We start from the raw sequence: 12,640 nt of genomic DNA on the forward strand, positions 1-12,640 counted from the left end.
TGCTCAGCCAGTACTTATCTTCAGCCGGGGGCCAACAATGTGAGCGGGCTCACGCAACTGTCCCTCTGCATCCGCTCTCATCGAATGTCTCTTTCCTCTTTCCAAAGGGGACAGACAGCCAAGCAGACACGGAGAGACGAAGAGACGGACGCGATCTTTATAAAAATGTAAAGCTGTCGAGGGGAGGGAGAGAAAGAAAGAAAGAAAGAGAGAGAAAGAGAGAATGAGAGTGTGGTTGAGCAATAGCGGGCATAGAGGAAAGGAAAGGAGTCGAGAGAGATATAAAGAAAGGAGACGAGGCGCCTGACAATGCCAGCGGAGACGTGGCTACGAAGCTCGCATATCAATAATTACTGTTATTCCGTAATGACCGATGTGGGGCATGGGAAGACTCGATAATCCTATGCATTAACCGGCCGATGGTTCATTATGCCGGAGCGCAGCTCGGTTCGCCTTTATTTATGGAATTAAGCCACGACGAGAGATGTATCTGTTGCGTTTTCTATGTTTTTAACGGTGCCCCCTCTCGGCAAGCGGCCGTCTCCTCTCGCGGTTACTTCCGGTGACGGTGAGAAAGCAGCCGCGATCGTGTGCCCCCGCGGTCGTTGATAGACAATCCTGGAATGTCGCTAGCTGAATTATACGATTTAATCCGCGCCGGAGGAGAAAACCTTCGTCGCAATTACTGTACTCGTTAATGGAAGCAGCTAGACTAATAGCGGCGGTGAGGACAACGGGAGAGAGAGATTCTTTTCCTATTCCAGGTCGTTGAATCGCCCGTTGTTTCCTCCCATTCACCGCTTTCAGGAAAGGACGGAACATTCGCGACGATTTGCGTTTCAAAATCACTCGGATCGAACGAACCGTGTTGCTTCTTTAGATCAGTTCGGGTTTGAATTGTTCTTTTCAATCTTTCATGATCCATTAAATAAAATGTAATAAGTATGGTATGTAGACAGCTTTTTTGTCAACTAGTTCGTCATTTTTTATTCATCGCAGCAATAGTATTAAAAATACTCAAAGAATCAATCCAGCTATCCTTAGAATCATATTCATCATTGTCAAAGATATCTTCTCTTTAAAATCGGGGATTAATCAGGCTTGTTTAGATCGACGGAATCGTGACCTACAATTAGCTGTGTTGATAATTTGATTGAAACGTGGATGGATCAATTTAATGTAATAATGATAATAATTTTATTACATGTGTAGAAAGTTAGAGTTTACGTAAAGCAGAACAGCGTGTGAGTAAACGAATGCGTGAAAGAAAGGGAGAAAGGGAGGATTAGGAAATAGGAAGATTAACATCAGCCACAATGTAAATGTAGAACGTGAGACCCAGAAATAAAAATATGCTTGGCTATTAACTTTAACCTAATTTTTATAGGAAATAACGGGAAGCTTCTTGTCTTCTTCGTAATTAATAACGTTGCGACATAAATTTAATTTCTATCACATAATTAAAAATCATGTATGTTTAAACTATTTGACCAAAAATAAAGGTTAGGATATGGTGCTGGAAAACTCATTATCGCAAGCAACATAGGATTTGCAATACGGTTTGGTGATTCTCCATCGTATTACCGTACAAAGCCAACGAGAAGCCTTAGTAGAAGGAGAGGTCGATAAAGCTAGATCCTTCGATCGATCAACAGAAATCCTTTGACCTGGTGGACTTAACCTAGTCTGGCTTTCACGTGGATTAACTTCTTCCAGCAACTTCTTCTGCTGGTTGATCTTGCCAATTTGTTTTCGTGAACTTTCGGCTAAATTAACGTCGAAGAACCGTCTGGACACGGAGACTCCTTCCCGATTTGTACTCCTTATCTTCATCGATAGTTTGAAAAATTTTTAGAGAACAGCATACTTTAACGCGTTGAGGTTCCCGAGTTTGAAGTTTAAACTGCTCGTAAATATTTAAGAATGTTTAAAACTACTTCACAATAACTTATGAATAAGTATATTAAAGTATGGATGAATTTAGATTATTTTTTATGTTATCCTAAAGACAGAAATTTTATATGCTTCCATTGGTAACTCGATTTTTCTGAAACATAACACCTATCTCCAATGTATATCCTTCGCATCAAAATTAAAGAAATCGATTATATTTATTGAAGGAAATATTTCTTACAAGCGATTCAATTTATCTAATTCATATCTCGATAGCAAACGAAAAAAGGAGAAGGAAGTTACGTTAAATCTGAGTTGACCGGTTCAATGGTTGCTGATGCCACGTTTGCTATAACATAGTATTACCAATGGCAATTCGTTCAGCGTGTCGCGTTCAACACGCGGAATTTCAAAGTCCCATTCTTATTAAAGTTGAAAGATGTCGGCACACAATAACGTAAATAACGGGAGACAACGTGTCTTTGTATATTTCGCCATACATCATCCCTATGCCGTGCTGTCTACTTTATTCCACGATCACGATCGTTGTTTTTCTCCCTTACGTATTGTGAGTATCACGGGGATTTTGGCTCTCGGATGGAAAGCAAGAACGAATCGGCACCCAACACGTACGGGACGCAACCGTACTAGGTGAACCGTAAATAAACCCATCCGAAGGAATTATTTTCTTTCTTTTTCCGCTTTTGTGTTCCTCCGCCCTTCTCCGCCTTCGCCGAGACCTTTATACGCGGACAATCGTGTCTATCTGTGTTTCTCCATCTTTATATACAATGATTTCGTTACTTCTCATTTTCACTCAAAACGTCAGAGTCTCGTTACGTGACAATTTAACTTCGAATTAAATTCCAATACATTGCTGACCGTATGAATTTTGGTAATATAAGAACGTATTTATGATACAGTAATTTGAGAAAGTATCTACGTATGAATTTTAGAAAATATACAAATCAATCGAAAGTTTTGCAAGTTTAAAGTTAAGAAAACCATGAATTGTATAAAAATCCACAAGGTATCGATAAATTTTGCAAAAAAAAAAAAAGACAAAATCCTACGTTCATAAGCGCTAACGAATATTAGAAATATTACTGCAAACCTTTCAATGATATCCTAACGATAAAATAAATATAATAAAAAATAGTTAATTAAGAAAACATGAACTCTATATCCCATTTCTTAAAGTAATAAAGTATCTGATAAAAGAAAAAGTATCTGCTTCATTGCTGCCCGGCTAGAAGATTCACATTCGAGGAAAGAGGATCAGAGAGATCGAGGGTGTTACCGAGCATTTGTCAAGCTGACTTGCTACCGAAAGACTAACCCTGACCGATATGCGGGTTCTAGCAGAGGAATCGTTCTGACGTTTTCAGAAGGGTGATTCCAAAGCATCGTTATTTGAAACCCTGATACGTCCTGGCTGGCTAAATGATTCATGACCCTACATCAAACTTTCTTGGACCTTCTTCTACGTTTAATCGAAATCTTCATTTATACGAACGATTCATATCTATTACCGGAATAGCTGACGTCTCGGCTCGCTCTTAAAACGAGTTTGATTTCAATATTGCTAACTGCTGACTCTGTTAATACATTTTACTAATTTTTATGACATAGCAGGGATACAAATTTTAATATCAGCTACGCCGAGGATGTAAAGATTAAAAACCAAGAACATAATTATTTCAAAGTTCGAAGAGTTTGAACATTTAAACCTTGCGTTTTAAAAGGAATCTAAAATATATATAGAAAACTAAATCTATAATATCTTAATCCTACTGAGAAAAGAATAGAATTCTTTTGCTTACAAACATCCCTGTATTTCATTTGACGCCTCGCTCCAGGATACTCGTTACAGTCATCACAGTCGCCAAATCGAAAACAGTCAATCGACAGAAGTAAAAGCTCAGCATCAGAGTCAAATCTCGATAACGTCAAAGTCAAAACGCAGTCGCCAACACGAAAAGAGTCTCAGGCCGTACTCACTCGTAGTTTGGCAGTCAACATACACACAATTGTATCCAATATTGAAGTTTAATTGCTGAAAATATATATATTATAACCTGTTAAAATCAGCGTTATACTCACTCAACCACCCCTATTATCCTAATCGAAATAAGGGATCGATCTATTCGTGGCGTCGATTATTCGAATCGTAACGGGAATTTACGGCTCCCGTTGACGCGCTTCTTCGAGATCGTGTCTTTCCACGAACGGTCGAAGCAATGTTTGTTATACGATTATTATACCCGCATAATCATGCAAACGCCCATCGATAGATATCATAAAGTAAACTCATTTTCAATGCTCGATATGTTTAATGTTTTCAATTTGCATCTACCTTAAATCATAAGAGTCGTTTTAATTCATCACGAGATATTACAACGACCTTTTGAACTGAACGATCGTTTCCATGTTTCTAACGGAGGGACGATAAAATAATAGAATTTCTTCGGAAGCAGCAGTTCGCTACGAAGTCACGTCAGTTCCAATAAATTCGCCGTCAGAGAAGGAGAACAAAGAACGAGGCAGACAATGCTTTACTTGGCGAAATTAATCCGAGTTACTTCCTGTCAGTGGCGCGTCCTTCCCCGCATCTAATCGCCTACTTTTTCACGGACTTATCTAGTGTAACGCATCGCGACTGATTATTTGATGCACAAGCGAACCGAACCTTGAAATAATAAGCGTCTTCCCTAATTCCGGGTTGTGTCGCCATGTTCACACGTGCACGGGTGACAACCGATGTGTGAACGCGTCGCGGATCCAGCCAGGCCAGCAGCGTAGAAGCGGTTTTTCATTCTCGACCGCGCGCAGAAGCTGCTTCCGTCAACGTTTCGTGCCAAGGACTCTCTAAAACTCGCGTCTGTTTTGTTTTTTCCGAACAAGAAACGCAACCATTTTTTTCCTCCTTTCTCTTCTCCCGGTCCTTTTGTGCTATTCTTATACCGCTTCGTTCCCGTTTCACTTTCTTAAAACGTTCGATCGAACATCATGATCGTAGAGTACTTACATGTACGTCGAGGACGAATGTTTTTTCAATAGTTACACGTGTATACGTTAACTGGAAAGGTATTCGTTGCACGGATTATTTGCAAGATTCATATTCATGTGTCGGTGGATCATTAAAATTGCGAGTTCTGCGCCAGTTTACAATAAGTTAACGATCCCCCGGCGCGTTTATAGTTCACGTAAGTGTTAACGATCTCCGACGATTTCAGAGTTCGCTGATCGCGCCTGAAATTCCCCTTCGAGTCGTTCGAAGTGAGGTTAATAGCCGCGTCAAATATGTATATATACATAAATAGAGAAATTAAAGAGTCGAACATTTTTCAATATTTCGTCTATATTAATCCAAACAGGGAATTTCTAAAATTTAATATCCTCCACTAACTCTTCCATGATTTACAAACACGTTCAATTGCGGCGAATACCAACGACCGAATAATCAATTCAAATTAAGGCAGAAGATTTCGAGTAATTTTAGTTTACAAATAAAAGTCATAAGCTTACCGTGGCAGGTGCAAAGTAGAATATACGGTCGTTAGTTAGAGTTGTCCAGGAGGAAGCTCGTTGAGAAAATCGAAACTAGATCGAGCGGTCTGCGCCAGTGGACAACAGCTTTTCTAAGGCTACCAGTCCGTGGCATAAGTAAGTAATGACCGCGATGGCTGGTATACGAGAGCTAGGAGGCGACGTAGCGTCGGTGGTTTCCTTGAACGATGATAATCAGCGATTTCGTGACAGACACGGGGCCGTGGCTCCGCTAACGAGCAATCGCGGGCAGACGCTCGCTCGGGCGACACTCCAAGGCGTGTGGATGTGCCTTTAAGGATACCTAGCGTTCTAGCAGCCTCGACGAGCGGTCACATGTGTATCGGCCGTAATTAGGCTCGATGCTCTTCTATTATTATGGCTCAGGACGTTGGATGAAATAGTAACGTTCGGAGCTGACACTCTTCTTCGACCAATCGTATCCTCGACGAGCTACAGCTGGACGTTCACACGGGTAGTCACTGTAACGATAGAAAGCCGTAAAAAATTTTTCATTCTTTGTCTCGACTTTGAGATTCGAGCAAGATTGCGTTGGATTAACGATCGTGGAACGTTGGGTTCATGGTTAGAGGATTTTATGTCGGCTGTGCACACGCGGTATTCGTACGCGGATGCTTAGTATTTAATATAATTTGCGATAAATTCTCAGTATTCGTATACCTGTGGGAATATTCGAAACAATGCATATCGTTTCGAGTTCCGATAAATTAACGTGCATTAAAGCACAAGAGTATTCATCTTTCTGGTGTTCTTTGAGTTCGCGCTGTACAGTAAAATTCACAATGGAGCTTATCACATGTTAAAGATTTGATACGATGCTTGCTTTAGAGTTTTCTGTCGAAGCACATAGACTCGAAAGAATATTAGCTACTTCGCTAAAGTCGTTTAGAATGTAAATCGGGCGATTGAAACAACGCGACGTATGCGTCAGTAGAAACGAGTATATCAAGCACACCTGAGATTGTTTCACGCTTTGGAAGATTCTACTTAACTTTTAACTTTTTTCTACTGAAGATCATGCTCTACGATTAATAAATATTCGATCTAAATACGTTAAACACTTCAAAAATTGAAATTTGAACGGGGCGAACATTCTGAGAGCAGCTTTTAACCTTCACTCCAACTTCACTATGCTAAGATTGCTAATAAAATTCTTCCAATACCACAATGAAAACGTTTTCTCTCATCAAATTGAATCTATTGTCTTGGATAAATGTTTTCAGTGTTTAACGATCCAGAAAAGAAATTAAGCGAAGTCCTAGAGATTTTTTATACTTCAAACATGCTAATGACCAATAGCGAAAGCAGCAAAGAATATCTTCGATACTAATTACGTGCGTTTTACCGTGCCACGAACGCACGTTTATTAACCAATTCGCGAAATAATTTAGAACTTTGTAATCGTTCTGGTTTACCCAGACCCCCGCTGATGCCTACCACGATATTACTTCGATCCTCGTTAATACCGCATGGGATTTTATTAGCTATCCACCGCGGAATTACCAAAAAAGCGATTCGCGCTGATTAACACACCCATATACAAGGTGATTCGTGCAACTCGAACGCTTTGATTGCACGTTATTAGTAAACTGACGAGGAATTTGCTTTTATTGGATCATTACACTGAGGGATAGGTATGCAGGTTAATTACTTGCACATTCCTTTTCCCAGTTTGGAAGTGAGATATTGAATTCTTAGAAAATATTCTACATCATTCTTTAAATCTTCTTGTTCCTTAATACCAATACGCTTTTGCAACGAAATGATATGTAATTAATCTAATCGAATGTAACAATCAGATTATAAACTAAAATATATAGATAGTAAGATGTAAAAGTCATGTAGAAGAGAATGCAGACATTCGAAACAAAGAAACTTCTACGCCTACGTCGCAAAGAATCAAAACAACGATGTCGCACGGTTCACCCTGTATAAATGCGGCTGTAATAATCGCAAGCGAACTCGTTCCGCGAATGAGCGTTTTACGAGTGCCAACGCATAAGCGCGAACAGAAATTAAAACCTTGCTTGAAATTATCGACGATGACAATTGAACGCAAATTCCTTTAAAGCGTGCCAATTTTTGGCTCTTCTTTATAATAAATTTATTTCACGCATCATCTCGTGACTCTTTACCTTTATTTGCCTATATTTCAAAAATATACAGTGTCTTTTCGAAGCAGAAATAATCGTTCAATCTGAAGTTACTGCAATCTTATGGCAACTCCCTCAGAAAGATCTTCAATTACAAACTTAATATAAGCGGTTCTAGTTTTCTCAAGTAAAAAATTTAAAGTGATTCTTAAGGAAATAATTTATCACCTGACCTACAATAGAGATTAAAAATAATGGAAAATTGAAAAATGTCAAGATCTAGTCTTTAGAAGGTAAAAGAACAATATTTCAAATAACCATAAAATTCTAGATCGATAAACGATACAAGAACATTTACAAAATGATGGATTCAATATAAATCGAATAATTCGTTATAGCTGTTGCCATTTTGGAAAATACTATTTTCATATCGTCCAACCAATATCAAACACATTTGGTGGGTTATGGTGAAATAACGACGACCATCCGATTGGTCTTTTCTGTTCGTTGTAAATTCAGCTTTGCATTCGCTTCTGAAGAAGCGGGAAGAAGAGAAAGAAGAAAAGAGGTGCAGGAAAAACGTGGTGGCGGCGTAAGAAAGGGGGCCCCCGTTTGGCTGATATGGACGATCGCTTCGTCTGCGAGCGGACTGATCACTCTGCCGTCGCTCTTATAATTATTATTCGTATTTTAATGGCCGTGGAAAGGCTCGTACGCCTTTGAGATCGGGCAAAACGACGGCTTCTCGAGACCCCTCCTCCTCAGCAGTCCGGAGCAGCAGCCCCTGTGCTTTTAAAAATATTGGGGATTTCAGATATCAAATGCCGCGCGCGCTCTCGCGGCAACGTGCTCTCTCTCTCTCTCTCTCTCTCTCTCTCTGTCTTCTCATGCACAGAGAGGGATGTGAGATCTCCCTCTCTTTCTTCGTAGTTCTTTTCTGCCTCCCCGTCGACTGCCTCCGGCGCAGCCATTCAATCAGAAGCCGAGTCCGAGGATAAGTCGCGGCTTTCATTTCGAACTCGCTTCTTCACGGGGAACGAGCGCCCCCGATACCGATAGGTGAACCTCTCTTCTAACTTATCTTCACTCTTTTGTGTCGTGTCGCTGCAGGGGTTCTCAATTAACAGAATAGCGAAACAACCGCGAATCCCTCGATAGCCTTTCGTTCGTTAGGTGTGTGCTCATCGATTCGATTGGTGGCACTGCATGTTGTGAAGATTACGCAGAAGCAATTGTCAAATGATCGTTTCGACACGATTGTACTTACGTTTTTAGGTTAGGCAATTTGTTAATTGTGTAAGGGACACATCTATGTTAACCACGATGGTATGTTCTTCATTCGTGTATGATTTCATTCTAGCTAGACCAGTTTAAGATCATGAAATGAGCATGATTTTGAGAATACGACAAAAATCAATAGATGTATCATAATCTATGAATGGGCTTTATAAATCAAGGATTAGTCAGCCCATTTAACTGAATGGAATCATGAATTAGTGCCGCTTATAACTTCAATTAATTTTTAAGACGTACATGCGAGTAGATTAATTTAATAACGATAATAATTATATTATTGCATATAATATGAAAATCGAGTGTATTTTAAAACGATCGACTTTTCTCGTCTAGGTTAGACGATTTGATTACTAGCTGAGAGTTTGATCAGACGACGCGATTATCAGGGTCCGAGGAAGATGGAGTTAATTCGTTAGAACGAAAACGGAAAGTCATAGTCGATGATGCAATTGGCGACAAGAAGCCCTGGACGAAAAGAGACGAATAGAGAATGAGACATCAATCAATTTACAACCCTTTGGTCGATTAAGCCGAATCAGCCAGTCGAAGACGATTCGTTTCTCGGTGGCCCTACTCCCCGAGTTAATATGAATTAATAGGTAAATATACAATTAGAAGTAATCTATATTAATTAAGGGAGGCCTTGTCTTCGCGGTGGCTCGACTTGCCTCCTTTGTGGCTGTACCGTGAATATCCGGCGATTCATTCATTAACCCTCACCTTCGACCCATGGGCCTCGAGTCACGAAGACTCGAATCATGCTTCGAACAATAACTGAACGGGAAAGAACCCTAATGCGCGATCGCTCCCTTCATCTCCCAATCATTTTCGCTGTTTACTGCCTTCCAATCATCCCTAAGAATAATCGCCAGTTTGCTAGACTCGTCACGTTTGTTCCTAATTTCAATTTGCCATGCCAAATGTTCTAAATTGATATTAACGAAATTCTAGCAACGAAATAACTTGAAAATGTTATCGATAATGGATTAAAATAGTTCGGAAACTCGAATGAGGCGATACACTCGTTCGTTTGAATCACTTGATTGTCCCTTGAATTTAAATTCATTAGCGAAAATCTTAAGATATTGTACACATATACTGTTGTTGCAAAGAATATTATATTCAGTTTGATTTCTTCGAATATAGAGGTATAAAACTATAGATACATCGTGAATACGAAATTCAAGAATAAGGTTAAGAAACCATTTCCGGAAGAATTCTTTTTATATTCTTTTTGATTTTCGTACTCAAACTTTAGCAATTCTTTCTTCATGCCTAATTAGCCAAAAAATTCTATAAATTTTCTCTTCGAATTCCTAATAAATAATCCTAATTTACAACACTTGCGTCGTATTTTCCAGCAACCAGAATTGTCCTTACAAGCCTCTCTAATTCTTTCTAATCAAATGTACGGCATATAAACAGGGTGAAAAAGACGAAAGCGAAGGAACTTCTATCGGCACGCACGATCTCTTCCCCCGTGGTTCAATTTCAAGCAGATTACGCTTCAGAAAACGATCTCGCTTCATAGACGAGGGCGGTTCCGCGATAGTAAAGCGAGGAAAGAAGCGAGACAGTCACCTGGCCGTTGTCCTTAATCCTAAGATTTGGCCGTACCCCTATACTTTGGGATTGCGATAAACAAACACAGCAAGCGGGTGGATGTGCGCGAGAATGGGAATACGTCCCGGATATAGGAGGGAGCAGGAAAGGGGAATCGTTATTAATACAAAAGGAACGATGGTAGGCAAATCCCAATCTGAAATACGACAGGAAATAATCCGGTTGAAATAAAACGGGAACCGCGTTAAGATTAAGCTCGACCTGGCTACAGTCACTTGCGTTCCCGCGTTTTTCGTAGTTTTCGAGGAAACTGAGCCGGTTCTTCAAGAAAAATACGATGGCCCCCGGAAAAAGGTAAGCGAAATAATTAACCGACTCGCCGCGGCCCACCTGTGCACAAAATCGTTGTACCCATTCCGTGAGACTACAGAGGAAATATGTAGGATGACGGTGCACAGAAAAAATCATGGAATATTGCGTGAATTTCTATGGGACAAATTAAAGCCTGGTTTTGTTGCGTTCAAGTCGTTGAACGATTAGGCTGGTCTGGAAAAATTAATATTCTTATGTTCGTTTTTCTGGCTTTAATATATTTCTCATAGATGTGATACGATATGATCAATACTTTACGACTAAATATTAGTTTGTTTCGGTAATTCTATCGCTTATTCGTTACTGATTTTTAAAATTCAAAAAATTCACCGGTGGATCTTTAATTTTCTTTCTTTCTTCCTATATCTTCTATATCTATTTTTAGTTATACGCGACCAAATTCTCATCTCTTTAACATATTCTTAAATTTTAATATCGATGTCTTGATTAATTTAAAAAACACAATTTTTAAAAAGAATCATTATTTACAGTAAAGATACTCCGTTGATAAGATATAAATAATTTCAACAACTATTTGAATATATTTTATATTGTTCGCTATGCATTTAATTCTATTTCATCAGTGGTAAAGCATCGAAAGTTTTAATGACACCAACGGTTACGAAGTATTCGAGCTTTTTAACTGTTTATCGAAACACATTTACCCAGCACAGCTGCAACGGGACACGCAGGACGGAAAATGCGAGCCACGTGAGAATATCATTAGCAAATTACTTAATTTATGACACCCCGCTGACACGGCTGTGTTTCGGCAGACCAAGCCTTTGTAATTATTATTTCGTCGACCATCGTTCTTATTTTGCGTCCTGTCACGAAATGCGTTCACTGGCAGGTGTTAGGGCCGAAGGGTAAATTACGATATCAGGATTCAATCAAGATTTCGGGGGCCAGTCTTATTTGCCCGATGAAGTTGTACGATGGCCCCTGATGAACTCGGGATTGCGTTACGTTCCAGATCATTATTGATTCAGGCGGGAATTAATCGTAATTATTTTTAACGAGTTATGATTAATATTAATTACAAAAATGCCTGTCGATTCTTCGTTTATTTAGATTCCCTTGGCAGACAGTAGTGGGCGCGATATCAGCGTTGTGTAATTAATTAATCGAAGTCGAAGTTAATTTTTCGAGAGAACGATTACGATTTGTTGATGGTAAAACTATCGATACATGTATAATTCCTGTTACACTGAAATTTTGCACGAAGAGAATAAAGTAGTACAAATACTTAGTGACATTATTAGAACATATTAGAAATTCTTTTATATTTTTTATTATATAAAGTAATTTAAAAATATTCATTGGATATATATGCGTTAACTTAATTAGAAATGTATGTAGAATCAATTAACATGAAATCTTTACAGAATGTCGATATAAGAATAGTTTCTTCTAAAATTCAATAATTTGAATGATTATCAAATCCTTTTTACAGAAAGAAGCGATTCTTTCAACAAATTTTCTGCTACATCTTTAAATAAAATAATAAAATGTGACTGACTCACACTTTACAGAATCGACATACACAATTTTCTACTAATAATAAAATAATATTTAGATAAAATGTGTCTTGCATTTTCTATTAATTTCACTTGTAACTTTTCCGATAGAATTTGCATGGAAAAAGATATTCCAAAGAAGCCGGTAAATACTGCAGTCACTCGGTCGGTCCATAGAAAACGTATGTACATGCTAACAGTAAGAAAGAGGAGCATCGAGGGTTCTCTCGAATCGGGGCCCCCAACCCGCTTTCTGCGGTCATATATAATCCTGGACGTTAAGTGGAGACCTCCACGGCGCCGTGGGCCCAGCTCGTTTTATCACCACGCTCA

The 12,640-nt window shown here is 39.1% G+C and overlaps 1 long non-coding RNA gene across 1 annotated transcript in view; it reads right to left on the reverse strand.

The window, feature by feature from the left end:
- Window positions 1-12,640, reverse strand: part of LOC105666054 — a 126,256-nt gene that overhangs the window by 96,910 nt on the left and 16,706 nt on the right. Inside the window, exon 2 of the long non-coding RNA XR_001098973.3 lies at window positions 5,422-5,924. This is a non-coding gene — a long non-coding RNA (uncharacterized LOC105666054). The remainder of the gene's footprint in view (window positions 1-5,421; window positions 5,925-12,640) is intronic.

Source organism: Bombus terrestris, chromosome 9, assembly GCF_910591885.1.
Source record: "Bombus terrestris chromosome 9, iyBomTerr1.2, whole genome shotgun sequence".
NCBI lineage: Eukaryota > Metazoa > Arthropoda > Insecta > Hymenoptera > Apidae > Bombus > Bombus terrestris.